Source organism: Puma concolor, chromosome C2 (assembly GCF_028749965.1).
Source record: "Puma concolor isolate L17-30 chromosome C2, mPumCon1.1.hap2, whole genome shotgun sequence".
In the NCBI taxonomy this organism is placed as follows: domain Eukaryota; kingdom Metazoa; phylum Chordata; class Mammalia; order Carnivora; family Felidae; genus Puma; species Puma concolor.
Window position 1 is genome coordinate 17,017,620 of NC_141675.1, and position 14,448 is coordinate 17,032,067.

General features: G+C 41.4%; 1 protein-coding gene and 1 long non-coding RNA gene across 7 annotated transcripts in view; one reads left to right on the forward strand and one right to left on the reverse strand.

Moving 5' to 3' along the window:
• Positions 1–14,448, reverse strand: part of RARB (retinoic acid receptor beta) — a 771,365-nt gene that overhangs the window by 186,640 nt on the left and 570,277 nt on the right. The gene's annotated exons all lie outside the window — the stretch shown is intronic.
• LOC147577118 (uncharacterized) lies at positions 6,167–6,988 on the forward strand. Its single transcript, XR_015239927.1, has 2 exons — positions 6,167–6,211; positions 6,678–6,988. It is a non-coding gene; the product is annotated as an uncharacterized LOC147577118 (long non-coding RNA).

Below are 14,448 nucleotides of genomic sequence, written 5' to 3' on the forward strand. Positions count from 1 at the left end.
AAAAAATCAAACCAAAACAAAAACTTCTATTCTTTGAAACACTCTGAGTTACGAGAAGATAAGCCAAAAATTAGAAGGAAACTATGCAATACATATATGAGATAATGAATTTATATCCAGAATAAAGAAACTCAAATTCAAAACTGGAAAAGTAAACCCCTTACCCTCAATCCCAAGTGAGTGAGCAAGTCGAATAGAAATGTCATCAAAGATACCACATCACACCTGTCAGAATGGCCAAAATTCACAACATAAGAAATAATAGGTGTCTCTGAAGATGTGGAGAAAGGGGCACCCTCTTGCACCATTGGTGGGAATACAAACTGGTGCTGCCACTCTGGAGAACAGAATGGAGGTTCCTCAAAAAACTAAAAATGGGACTACCTTCTCATCCAGCAATTGCACTTAGGAACTTAGCCAAAAGATACAAAAATATGGACTCGAAGGGGTACATGCACCCCAATGTTTCTAGCAGCAATATCAACAATAGCCAAACTATGGAGAGAGCACAAATGTCCATAGACTGATGACTGGATAAAGAAGATGTAGGATGTACACACACACACACACACACACACACAGGAATATTACTGAACCAACAAAAAGAATGAAATCGTGCCATTTGCAACGATGTGGACAGAGTTAGAATGTATTATGCTAAGTGAAATAAGTCAATCAGAGAAAGACAAATACCATATGATTTCACTCATGTGGAATTTAAGAAACAAAACAGATGAACATATGGGAAGATGGAGGGGAACTGAAGAGATGGCAACTAACCACGAGAGACTCTTAACGATAGAGAACACGCTATGGGTTGACGGAGGGAGGTGAGTGGGAGATGGGCAAGATGGGTGATGGGTATTAAAGAGGGCACTTGTTATGAGCACTGGGTGCTGTAGGTAAGTGATGAATCACTGCATTCTACTCCTGAAACCAATATTACATGTTATATTAACTAAAGTTTAAATAAAATTAAAAAAATAAATGTCATCAAATATATGGATGGCAAATGAACACGTGAAAAAACATCAATATTATTAGTTATTAGTGAAATTCAAATTAAAATCGCAATGAGCTACCACAACACATCGACTGTAATCATTAAAATGAAAAAGTCACCACATCAAATGTTGCTGTGATGCAGGGAAACTGAAAACTCTCATCCAGTATTAGAAATGTAAAATCATACAACCATTTTTTCTTGCCCCAAACTGGAAACCCAACTGTTGATCAGGTGAATTAACCAACTGTGGTGTATCCATAGAATGGAAAACTCTTGGCAATAAAAACGAATGAACTACTGATACATGCTACAACCCAGAATGAATTTCATAATAATTATGCTGAGTGAAAGAAGACAGACACAAAATATAGTTAGCATATGGTTCCATTTATATAAGGAAATTCTAGAAAATCCAAACTAATATATGGTGGCAGAAAGCAGATCATTGGTCACCTAGAGACAGGGTTTGGGAACACAGAGAGGTGCAGAAGGACAAGATTATAAAAGCATATGGGGAAACTTCTAGGGGTGGTGGTGATATGTTCATTATATTTAAAAACTGAAATATAATTGACATGACATCAGTTTCAGGTATACGACGTAATGATACAGTTTACGTATACATTGGGAAATGAACACTACAGTAAGTCTAGTTAAGATTCATCATCACACATGGTTACAATTTTTTTTCTTGTGATGAGAACTTTTACGATCTATTCTCCAAGCAACTTTCAAACATAAAATAAAATATTATTAACTATAGTCACCAGGATGTAGGTTACATATCCAGGACTTTACAACTGGAAGTGTCTACTTTTGATGACCTTCTCCTATTTCTCCTACCCACCACCCCCTCCCTGCCTCTAGCAACTACCAATCTGTTCTCTGTATCTATGAGCTCAGTGTTTGTTTTTAGACTTCACGCATAAATGTGACCATATGGCATTTGTCACTTAGCAGAATGCCCTCAAGGTCTACCCATATTGTCCCAAATGGCAAGATTTCCTTCTTTATTTTTTAATGACTGAGCAATACTCCATTGCGTACGCATACCACAACTTCTTTATACATTCTTCCATGGATGGGCACTTCATTTCTTCCATGTCTTGGCTACTGAAATAATGCTGCAATGAACAAGGTATCTTTTCAAGTTCTTTTTTTTCTCAAGTTAGTGTTTTTATTTCCCTTTGGATAAATACCCACAAGAAGAATTGCTGGATCGTATGGTAGTTATGTTTGTAATGTTTTGAGGAAACTTCATATTTTTTTCCATGATGGCTGCACTAATTTATATTCCCACCAATGGTGCACAAGGGTTCCCTTTATCCACATTTTTTCCAACAGTTATCTCTTGTCTGTTTTATAATAGCCATTCATGGGGCGACTGGGTGGCTCAGCTGGTTAAGGGTCCGATTTTTGATTTATGGGCATAAGCCATGATCTCAAGATCATGAGATCGAGCCCCACATAAGGCTCCGTGGTGAGCGTGAAGCCTGCTTGGGATTCTCTTTTTCCCTGTCTCTGGCCCTCCCCTGCTCATGCTCTCTCTCAAAATAATAAATAAATGGATATTAAAAAAGAAAAAAAAATTATAATAGCCATTCTGACAGGCATGAGGGGATACCTTATTGTGGTTTTGATTTTCATTTCCTTGATGATTATTGATGTTGAGCACCTTTTCATGAATCCATTCATTGGGCATCTGTATTTCTTCTTTGGAAAAAGCTCTATTCATTTCTTCTCTCCATTTCTAAATTGAATTTTTTATTTATTTTTTGCTATTGAGGTGTAGGAGTTCTTTATTTGTTTTGAATATTAACCACTTATTGGATACATGATTTGCAAAGATTTTCTCCCATTTGGTACATTGCCTTTTTATTTTGTTTATGGGTTCCTTTGTTGTATATGTTCATTATTTTGATTATGGTGATGGTTTCACAGGTATGTATCTATCTCAAAACTTACCAAATTTTACACTTTAAAGATATGCAGTTTAATGTCATTCATACCTCAATAAAGCTGTCATAGAAAACAATATTTAACAAAATATTTAAACAACCACTACAGTACAGACATTAATCTGTATTATGATAATGTTGGCCCATCCATCCGAGTGAGGTACAGCTGAATACCAACCAGCCATGGCTGCAAAGGTATTCATTGGTCTTCTGGGAAACAAAATTTAAGACCACAATGAAATAGCACTACATCATCATGGCTAAAATTAAAACAAATAAGCGATGATACCCAGGGTATGCAAAGATAAGCAGAAATCTGGATTTTCATACACGGCCAATGGGAATGGACATTTGCATAACCCTTTTGGAAAGCCATTTGTTGGTATCTACTGAAATCTGACATTCTTTGAACTCTAGGATGTGGTTATTCCATTCCTGTGTATATACCCAGCAGAAACGTATTATGTATGTTTACGTAAAAAGACGTGTACCAAAAAAATGGTCAAAGCAGCACTAATTATCATAGCCCCAAACAGAAAACTACATCAATGGTAGTAGAAGTATACATCAATGGTAGAATGAATAAATAAAATATGAGGTATTCAGGCAATAGAATTCTCTCCAGCCATGAGAATGAATGAACTTCACTATATTTAAGTGTAGATAAATGCTACAACATAATATTTAGTGAAAAAAGTCCAAACAGAAAAAGTACAACTCAGTGATTCTATTTATATAAAGATCAAAATTAGGCCTCATCAATCTATGCTATTAGAAGTTAAGACACCTGTTACTCTCGTGTCAGGATTGGTGAATAAAGGAAGGTACAAAGCGGCTTTTGGTGTGCTGGTCATATTCTGTTTCTTGATCTGGGTGCTGGTTAAATGTGTACGTTCAGGGCGCCTGGGTGGCTCAGGTGGTTGAGCGACCGACTTCGGCTCAGGTCATGATCTCATGGTTTGTGAGTTCGAGCCCCGCGTCAGGCTCTGTGCTAACAGCTCCGAGCCTGGAGCCTGCTTCAGATTCTATTCTGTGTCTTCCTCTCTCTCTGCCCTTCCCCCACTCATGCTCTGTCTCTGTCTCAGAAATAAACATTAAAAAAAAATTAAAAATGTATGTTCAGTCATAAAAAATATCTACCATGCTGTGTACTTATGATTTATGCATGTCTACATATATTGCAATGAAAGGGTTTACTTAAAAAATAGTGGATGGGACACACGACTCACAGAATTTTTAAATAATTCAATTAATTCAGTAAATTCAATTAATTAACTGGTCCTTGTATTGAAGAAGTTTGAGAACAATTACTCTAGTCAACAATCTTGAGAAGGTAAAGAGTTTGTACCATAAGCAGATCAAACACTGGGACAAGAGGAGATGGGAAGGCTAGGAGTCACTACAGAAGTAGCTTTGAATATTTAACTCTAGAGTGCAAAGAGCATTTTGATGAAACCTTACATCAGCATCTATATAACTAGGTCCCTTGGTTAATTAGCAACACCTACTGAAGAAATACCAAGCCTCAATATATCAGCACATAATTTTTATCTTTTAATTGAATATCTAAGAAATTAAATGCAGGAGAAAAAAGGGAATGAGGCATAAAGGACAAAAGAAAAAGCAAATACTAATTTTCCTTTAGGTAACTGTCTGCTATCCATTCTCCACTAAGATGTACCTTGAGCACAGGTATTAACAGAAGACAAGAGCCATCAGATAATTTACAGAGTCATTTCCAAGGAGTCCCCAGTTCTGTAATGCCCCATAACGACTATTTCTTATGCCACCACAATTCCTGGATAACACACAATTTTTAAAGCTGGACTGGATCTTCCATTTGGAGTTTCCCATTTTCCCAAAGTCAGCTGCTCCCACCCTCTTCCTCATCCAGCCTCCTAGTTCCTGGGCTCCTGCTGCACTGCCCCTCCCAGACAGGAGTCTTTTCTGTAGTGTCCCTCCTCTTCAGAGCCCCCCGTTATTTCTCCCAGTTATCTCTGCACCTGTTCAACTTGCTGAGAGTGTGGGTAACTTGGGACGTCCTCTCTGGATGCCTAGCGTTCACCGTCCTTTCAGCCGGTCAATTCTCCTTTTTGATATCAACCCATCAAAACAGAGGGGTACCGACCGGGCCCTCAAGAGCAATTCTTTGGCCTTGATTAAGAGTACTGGTTCTCAACCAAGGCAGTACTATTCCTAGGCTGCTTTGTGAGTCTTTGGGAGATATTTTTGACTTTATGACCAGGGGTACGGATGGCATTTGCTGGCTGCTGCTAGAAGGTCAGCTGTTCTGTGCAACGAAGAGCTACCTACACTGCACACAACTTCAGAACGTAGGTAATTTACAAAAGTAAATAACCTGAACCTAGAAACAAATTCTTTCTTACACAGACACACAGACTGTTTCTTTGTATGGTTTTAATAGTTACGGGAAATTCCAAGATGCACTAACCTTGTGCACTGAGGGGAGATTACATTTTGTATTGCAGAGAATTTTACCAAGTGTTCATCATTTCAGAAAATTACCTTGCTTCACCAAAACTTTACTTCCGTCCAGTCTGCATCGTAGCTGATGCTTTCGTACTGGTTCTACATAAGGGTATGAGGATTTGGCTAACCTCATCTTGCCTTTCAGGGTAGTCCTGCCCAAACATTTACTGATTAAAGTACAAATTAATCTATTATAAATAACTTTTATTTTTTATTTATATTATCATTGGATATTATACTGATTTCTTTAAAAGAGTTTTGTGCAGATAGAGTATATCATCTATGAATTTCATTTCAGAATGGCAAAGAATGTGTAATAAAATAGTATATAAAGGAGATACTGGGTCTGAAGGGTTGGGATCCACGGATTTAGAGAAACAGCGGCAGTTTTCTCTGAAACGTTTTCAAACGCTTCTATAAAATCCTGACGATGCCAAATATAGGCTGACCTTTGCTCAGTGGTGTTGCTAGTAAATATTTAACAACTGGCTCTCTGGGTGGGAGGTAGGAGAAGCCCTGATTTGCAGTGTTTGCTGATTTCCACGGTGTAAATACTCGGATCATAGCCAATTTCAAGAATCATGTAACATTTCATCACTGGACATAGAGTTGGGTAGAGATACCAAAAATTAGATCCTGTGAACTTTTGCACAGGTAAGAAGACCCCATCACCCATTAGTTACCAAATTTATGCTTAGATGCCATCCTAATTTTTTGTAGGTTTTCTCTAACAGGGCTCAGGAGACCATGAAGCCAGGTAAGCAAAGAATAAATAAATGGAACAAACAAACAAGTCACAACCTGATATGGGTGACAACAGATACCACGAGGCTCAGATAGTTCACTGCTCCAAGAATCAAAAGAAACAAAGACAGGCAAGGGTTGAAAAATTCTTATGAAATCAGCTGCAATCAGTTGAGATTCCAGGATAAAAAGAAGTACCTTGTTCAGACGAGAACTAGGGGACATGGCAAGATGTTCTTAGCATTTTTTCTGCTGCTGATTTGAAAGAAAACACTGGAGACACATTGTTGAAACAGTTCAAGCGAAGCACCTGGGAAAGCATCATTTAATTAGCCGGGCAATGGAAATTCATGGGCTGCAGACTAGGCCGACTTGGTTGTGACTTAGCTTGTAAATGGGTGTTAAATCAAGGGAAGGGCGGCCTATTGTGAGCAGTGGGATAACCCACGTTCAGTTGTCCTGTTACTGGTCAATTTCAGGACTGGAGTATCTACACAGTTCTGGCCAGAGTACAAAATCTCACCAAGAGAGAATGATGGATGGATGATCGGCTAACAGAATGGGTGAAAACAAGAACCGAATTGGTGTAAATGGTGCTCCAACGTGAAAAAACGATCAAGATCTGTAGCAATGGGAAACTTCCCAGTGTAAACACATATGCATGTCTGATCTACAATTTGTCTATGACCAAAATTAGCAATATGCCCATTGTTTCTGTAACTCCTGACAAAGATCACTGAAGAATTCCTGGGATGTGAAAGTAAAACCTCATTGTATAAATGGCATTAAAGTATTTTCTGTATGCAAGGGGACATGAAAAGTGAAATTTTTACAGAACAGACATGGGGAGTTGCTCGACTGACTTGCATATGGACCCCAGGTTCTACTGGCTATTTACTTTTCTTTTTTCTTTCTTTCTTTCTTTCTTTCTTTTTCTTTCTTTCTTTCTTTCTTTCTTTCTTTCTTTCTCTCTCTCTCTCTCTCTTTCTTTTTAGAGAGAGAGAGAGAATGTGAGCGATGAGGGGAGAGGGGATGAAGAAGAGAGAGAATCTTAAGCAGGCTTCATACTCAGCACAGAGCCCAGCGTGGTGCTTGATTGCACGACAGCATGATCATGACTTGAGCCAGAATCAAGAGTTGGATGCTTAACAACTAAGCCACCCAGGCACCCCTCCACTGGCTACTTTATTAAAAAAAATTTTTTTTAATGTTTATTGAATTTTGTGAGAGAGAGACAGTGTAATTGAGGAAGGGACAGAGAGAAAGGGATACACAGAATCCAAAGCAGGCTCCAGGCTCTGAGCTGTCAGCACAGAGCCTGATGTGGGGCTCGAACCCACGAACTGTGAGATCATGACCCAAGCTGAAGTCGGACGCTTAACCGACTGAGCCACCCAGGCGCCCTTCTACTGGCTAATTTAAATTCTGCATTTTATTGGAGAGGACACTACCACCAAGTCCTTTGTAATAAAGAAAGCAAAATTTTATACAGTCTACACTCTGCATACCTTTTTAGTGCTTTCGAGTGTTCAGAAACTTCCAGCGCAGTCCCAGTTGAGAGATTCGAATGGCCAATGTTAAAAAAAAAGATACGATTCCAGGGTGCTGCATTCTCTATGAACCCTAAATATTCGAGTTGATCAGAAGAGGGCCTGACACCCCACGGCACTATAGAGTTAACACAATTGTGAATACAGCCTTGAGTTTATGATGAATGTGTTCCAGACACGCAGAAGTTTACAGCGACTGTCAACCGGGGAAATGTGCAACCCCAGCAGATAATGGCATATGGTGTGTGATCTGATGAGGGGGAAGAAGGTTCGCAGAACCTTCGTTAGCAGATGCTCAATGACAAAAGCAAAGTAGTTGTGTGGCCTCTCAGGAAAACCATGAGAAAATAAAGGTACAAAAATTCTTTTTTGTTGGGTCAGTAGAAAATGCTCGTGAGCGGCACATTTTCCCTCTGGTATCAAAGAACGAGGAAGAGCGAGTTCGCGGCAGTGAGCTCAGGCCAGAGGGCACCAGGTCATCAGAATCACAAAGAGCCTGCTGCATGGGCACTGTCACTCTTGAACATTTAACAGCATCCTACTTGTCGCGGTTGTATTTTATATGCCACGGTGGCATTTACTGGGTCCTTGCTTGCTTTGCCTGCTCCGTGGGTCTTTTTTCCATTAACGAATCGTGAGGAAAGACCTACACAATTCATCAATGGAAAAAAGACCCTCTGGTAACGCTGGGGATGCGTGGATTCCAACTTGCTTGTGGCAGCTGTTCGCAGTGAGCGCCTGTTGTTTGCAGCCCATGACGCGAGGAGCTAGCCCGGAGTCCAGGAGCGAAGGACTGAGCCTCTTCCGTGCAGGTGGTGTAAGAGGACAGGTGCTATGTTTGGGTCTCAGGCTGGGTTCTCCCGGACACAGACACCGAGTGAAGGTTTTCAGTGCATGGAGTTGATCTGGGGGGATCCCAGGAAGCAGTGGTAAGGGAAGCGGTGAAGGGTCAGCCGGACCCAGGGTGTGTCACCGAGAAGGTGCCATTGTGGGTAAGTGGAGTTCAGTCTGTCTGCGGACCCTGGGAAAGAGTGTAGAATGCGCTTGAGAGCTTCCCCCCAAAAGAGCAAGAAGCTTCCACCGACTCCATGCTCTGTTCTTGCTGAGGGCCGTTTAATTTTCTGCCACTTTGGGCTTGCACTGCAAGAGAGCCAAGAATGCTCTCGCCGAGAATGCTCTCGTGGCCGGGAAAGCAGCCTTCAGGCGCAGAACAGCAGGTATTCCCTTACACAACCTCCAGTGTGCAGAAGGGAGGCTGGAGGGATACAAACAGGACTCTGAGAGTGTTCTGCAACTGTGTGCGTGTGTGTGTGCGTGCATGTGTGTGTCTGCACAGACATCAAAAAAAGAGATGGACCTTGAAGAATGGAGCTTTTTAAGATAGGCATGGAGGGCGCCTGGGTGGCGCAGTCGGTTAAGCGTCCGACTTCAGCCAGGTCACGATCTCGCGGTCCGTGAGTTCGAGCCCCGCGTCGGGCTCTGGGCTGATGGCTCGGAGCCTGGAGCCTGTTTCCGATTCTGTGTCTCCCTCTCTCTCTGCCCCTCCCCCGTTCATGCTCTGTCTCTCTCTGTCCCAAAGATAAAAAATAAATGTTGAAAAAAAAAAAAAGATAGGCATGGAAAGGAGAGAGGTCACAGCAGCAGGTGCAGCGGTATGTGCAAAGGGACAGAAAGAAGATAACCAAAGTAGAGTCAGGAATGATAATAATTTTTGCACCTTTAACTGAGAACATGATTAGAGCCAAGCAGGCACCTTCTATACATTATAAAGTATCTTTCCCAGTAACATTCAAGGGAAGTGTTATTATTTTCGTATCACAGATGAGGGAACTCGGTTTTCCTTACCAAGTCTCAAATGCCAGTGAGCAATTTGAATTGGAACCCAAATCTGTTTTCATTCTAAAGACTGTGTTCTTTTGACTACCACACTGCCCGGTAAGCCGGCTGATTCATCTGTAATGAGGCTTGCAGCAGATATTAGAAAGTTAGCTTCGGGGCACTGGGTGGCTCAGTCAGTTGAACATCCACCCGACTTCGACTCCGGTCATGATCTCACCGTTCATGGGTTCAAGCCCCACATTGGGCTCTGTGCTGACAGCTCAGAGCCTGGAGCCTGTTTCAGATTCTGTGTCTCCCTCTCTCTCTGCCCCTCCCCTGCTTCCGCTCTGTCTCCGTCTTTCTCAAAAATAAATGTAAACATTTTTAAAAATTAAAAAAAAAAAAAAAAAAGAAAGGAAGTTAGCTTCTATTGAGAAGCATCTCAAATACCGGCCCAAAGGCAACAGGGAACCACCGAAGGCATGTTAAATTTTTTTTTTTTTTTTTTTCAACGTTTATTTATTTTTGGGACAGAGAGACAGAGCATGAACGGGTGAGGGGCAGAGAGAGAGGGAGACACAGAATCGGAAACAGGCTCCAGGCTCTGAGCCATCAGCCCAGAGCCCGACGCGGGGCTCGAACTCACGGACCGCGAGATCGTGACCTGGCTGAAGTCGGACGCTCAACCGACTGCGCCACCCAGGCGCCCCTCGAAGGCATGTTAAAGACAGAGGCACATAACGTGGCTGGCAAAAATGTCCTGAAAAGATGAGATGACGGTGGAGGCAGCCAGGTAGGTAACTGTCAAAAAGTGTGGGCGGTAGAAAAAGAGAAAAAAGATAGTTGAGACAGACGGTGTTTACTCCAGAAAATCTGACAGGATTGGTAAGCTGTTCCACAATCAAGGCAGAGAGAGGGAGGCAAAGATAACCTAAAGACAACAAGACAACGGGGTGGTGGGTGATTAGCAGTCATCACCATGCCTTGGCCGGAATGATCAACTCAGCTGTCATCACCACGAGTCGAGGCGATGCAAAATATTTGAGCATAACGATCTGGTGCAGGGGTGGTGGCTGTGGCCTCTGTCACTCGGCTCGGTCAGGAGAGTGACTATGGTATCATTGCCACTATTTCCACCGTCAAACATGCTTTAACAGCTCCCTTGGCTAACACCATTCTTCTGGAAGGTCTTCCCTTTTCTCATCGGTGTCCCGCCCCTCCGCCAAAAGCTGCCTCCTATGCCACACCTCCCACGAAACCTCCCCGGAGCACCCTGACAACTGCTTTCTTGTCTCTCTGAACTTCTAGAGCAGCCCTAGCTGACAGAACTTTCCGTGATGAGGGAAACCTACCTGTGCTCTGTAACACTGTTGTCATAGCCACAGGTGGATACTCAGAACTCAAAACTCAGCTAGGAGGACTGAGGGAGAGAATTTAAATTTTATCGCTTTTGATTTAATTTAAGTTTAAAGAGCTGCACGGTGCTAGTGGCTGACATGTTTGGCAACACAGAGCTAGAGTGCTCGCTGTGCTGCTCCCGGCCTCGTCCCACACAGCTTTGGGCGATGGGTATTTCTGCACATGTCTCAGCTCTCCCGCCATAGTCTCTCAGGCCAGGGAAGGGGGGGAGGGGTTCTCTCTTAATTACGTAGTCCCACAACAACAAACTCAGTAGCGACGTATAGTAATACTCATAACTCGTTTGTGAGCGTGTTTTGGCTGCCATTTTATCTTTGATCACTGCTATAGATTACTTATCCATCTTGTGCCTCAAGAGAACAAATGTTTCATGGCTTTTATGAGTTCCACTAGATGCTGCGGTCTCTGGAGATGAAGGCATGGTTAAAATATGGCCTCGGCCTCTAAGGGCTCAGGTCGAAGGGAGCAGAGGCAGAGAAGTGAATGCAAATACCATTTAGGCAGACCTGCAGTTTGCCTGAAGGGCCTTTAGGTTATACTGCTAGTATTTTTTTCTTAGACCCGATAGAATCAATTTTCTTTTTCCTCAGAATGAAAACCACACAGAGAATAAATGCTGATAGGGCATGAACGCTGTTAGGATCCTTGACAAAATGCAGTAAGCAAATTATGTTCCCTGAGAAGCAATCGACAACTGGAGGGTTAACAGCAGAGAAGGAGTGAGGGGTGGTCTTCCAGGATAGAAACGTAAAATAAGTTCACTTCTCTTATGTAACTGTACCTCTAACATTGATCTACCATCAGAGAGGGTCTTTCTCTTTGTGGGTAACTCTTGAAATACAGAGGTCATGTCCACTTCATTTGGCCCCCTTCTCTTTATTCCATCTTTACCCCCCACTCTAAGGACCTTGCCAATAACAGTGATTAAATAAAGTCTGCTAGAGAATGAAAAGGAGAGAATGTTGAGGATACTTAAGCTTACTTTCTGTCCATTGGGTCAATTCTCCATTCCCTAGAACCAAAACCTTTCTAAAAATGGAGAATACCAAGTCAGCCATCTAGTCTTCCTTTGGTCTTATAAAGCAGTAACTCTTGGGAAAGAAAACAGTGGCTCCAGGGAGTTAAAGGGGGATAAGCATTAGCAAGTCAGCCTTCTACCAGGGAGCATGTTGCTGTTGGCTACGCGACACTCCAGGCCAGCTAAGCTAACCCTGTTGGAATGTTAAACACAGTGCAGCCAATACCTTGTGAATGTGGAAGGAAACCATCAGGGCTTTGCCAGGACTACTCATCACTGAGAAGAGTCCACTGGAAAAGATGAAGTAACAAAGATCACTGAAGAAAGTGTAAAACGATCTGAGAATCCAATGACATGTTGACAAATAGCACTCCTCCCTGCTTTCCTCAAATCAGAATCAAGCAGTGAAAGCATGAGTAATTTCTAAACAGACTTTTCAGAGTCCAAGATGGGGCTCTTCTTGCCTTATCAACAGTCTCTGGAAGACTGCAGGTGGATTCCGTCCAGGAAAAGAAGAAATCTTGAACTATTCAAAGTTATTAGGGAGGCTTTGCCCTTCAACTGTAAGCTTCTGGTGGGAGTGGGGGGGGGGGAACTAGTGGAAAAAATAAATCTAGATTTTGTTTTTTTTTTTTTTTTGTCCTGAAAAAGGAATTCACAGCTTGTAAAACCTGGCAACTTTTTTTTTTTTTTTAAATAAAGATGATGACTGATTTTATAAAAGAAAAAAAGATATGGAAATAAAAGTGCTAAATGCCAATACTCAAGTGTCAAAAACACAAGATTTTCCAGGAAAATATTAGAACCGATAAAAAAAAAAAAGCTGAGAAAGTTATTAGGATGGCAGTAGAGTTTGGGACACAGTCTCTTCTTACTTCGTAAAAAATTAAATAAAATCACAGAGCTGAAATCTGTATTTTTGTTCTGGTTCTAAAGTTAAGCCAGAGTAACTTTACCCTAGCTCAATCTTCACAGGTTTACTCTGGTTTAAAGGCAAAGTCAAGGTCAAATTTAACACTAGTATCTTATTCTCCAGCTGAAATCACATGTACTCAATGAAGCTTCACAAGATTTTACTTCTAAATCATGAACAAATCAATAGTGTTGAATGAAACTAGCTTTAAGTGATTAGGTTTTATGTAGCTTGGGGTTCAAATTCTGTTTTTTTTTTTAACCTGTAGTACTGTCTTCCCATCAGTTTTGGAAAAAAATCACAGCCTTTTTCTCCTGGAAATTGTTTCTGTCCCGTTATTCCTCTTCTTTCCTCCTAGGAATCCAAATGCGTACGTTACAATTTTTCAATATGTCTCCTTTATCTCTCTTCTGTATTTTCCATCCATGTACTCTGTGCTTTAGTCTGGGTAATTTTTCTTGACCTGGCTTACAGGTCACTTATCCACTCTTCAGTGGTATTCTGTCGCTATTAAACATTTCTACTGAGGTCTGCATCCTCATTTCAGTTCGTGTATCTTTCGTTCCAGAATTCCGGTTTCATTCCTTTTTAGTAAAGCCTAGTTTTCTGGTGAAATTCTCCATCCTGTCATAGATTTCTTGAAAATACCAATCACATTCATTTTAAAGATAAGTCAAATATCTGGATCACCCATGGGTCTGTTTCTATTATCTATTGCGTCTCGGTCCTGTTTCTTAATACGTCTGGTAATTTTTGATAGAATGAGAGACATTGTATATGAAAAATTTTAGAGGCTCTGGCTGATATTATATTCCTTCAAAAAGTATTTACCCTGTATGAAAGCAATAGGTAAACCTAGATATCTCGAGTTGGGGAAGCTTCCCTCAATCTAATTAAGGGCTCAGCTGGCCAGAGAGATAGTTTTACCTTTCTTGGGGGGTGGGGGGTGGTGGGGGGTCTACTGTGGGTTCACCTTCTCCTAGGGTGTTGCCTTCAAGGCATTCTAAGAGAAGTCTGGGATATTTACAAGAGTCTCTCCTGAATTCTCGTTTTTGTCTTTTAGGCACCATGAGATTCTGAAAACTTCACTCTGCTTTTTAGAAGTTTTCATTTGCTTGGCTTTTTAACTCCTTGCCTTATGCAATGAAGAATGAGAAAATAACCAAGGGGGAAAGCTTTGGAGGCCTTCCTTTCTCAGAGAGCTTGGCCCCTCAAGTCTTGGATGTCTTAGTAGATCTCTGATGGCTTGAAAAAGATTGCTGTTTTAATTTTCTCTGGTATTTCTAGATATTCTCCCTGGGACCATGGGTCTGCTATAAGCTACTTCATCAGTTCCATATGTAGTAGTGTTGAATAACTGTGGTTTTTGCAAAAACAAAATCCCAGAGGCAGACAACTATCAAAAAATGCAACTGGGGAAATTCATTCTCTGTGTACTTGTACTTGGGTTTTAAAAGGAGTAAGATGATATCCTTACCCTGGGGGCATTCGCATCCTATAAGACCTCTTCTAAGGTATATTTAATTCTATTC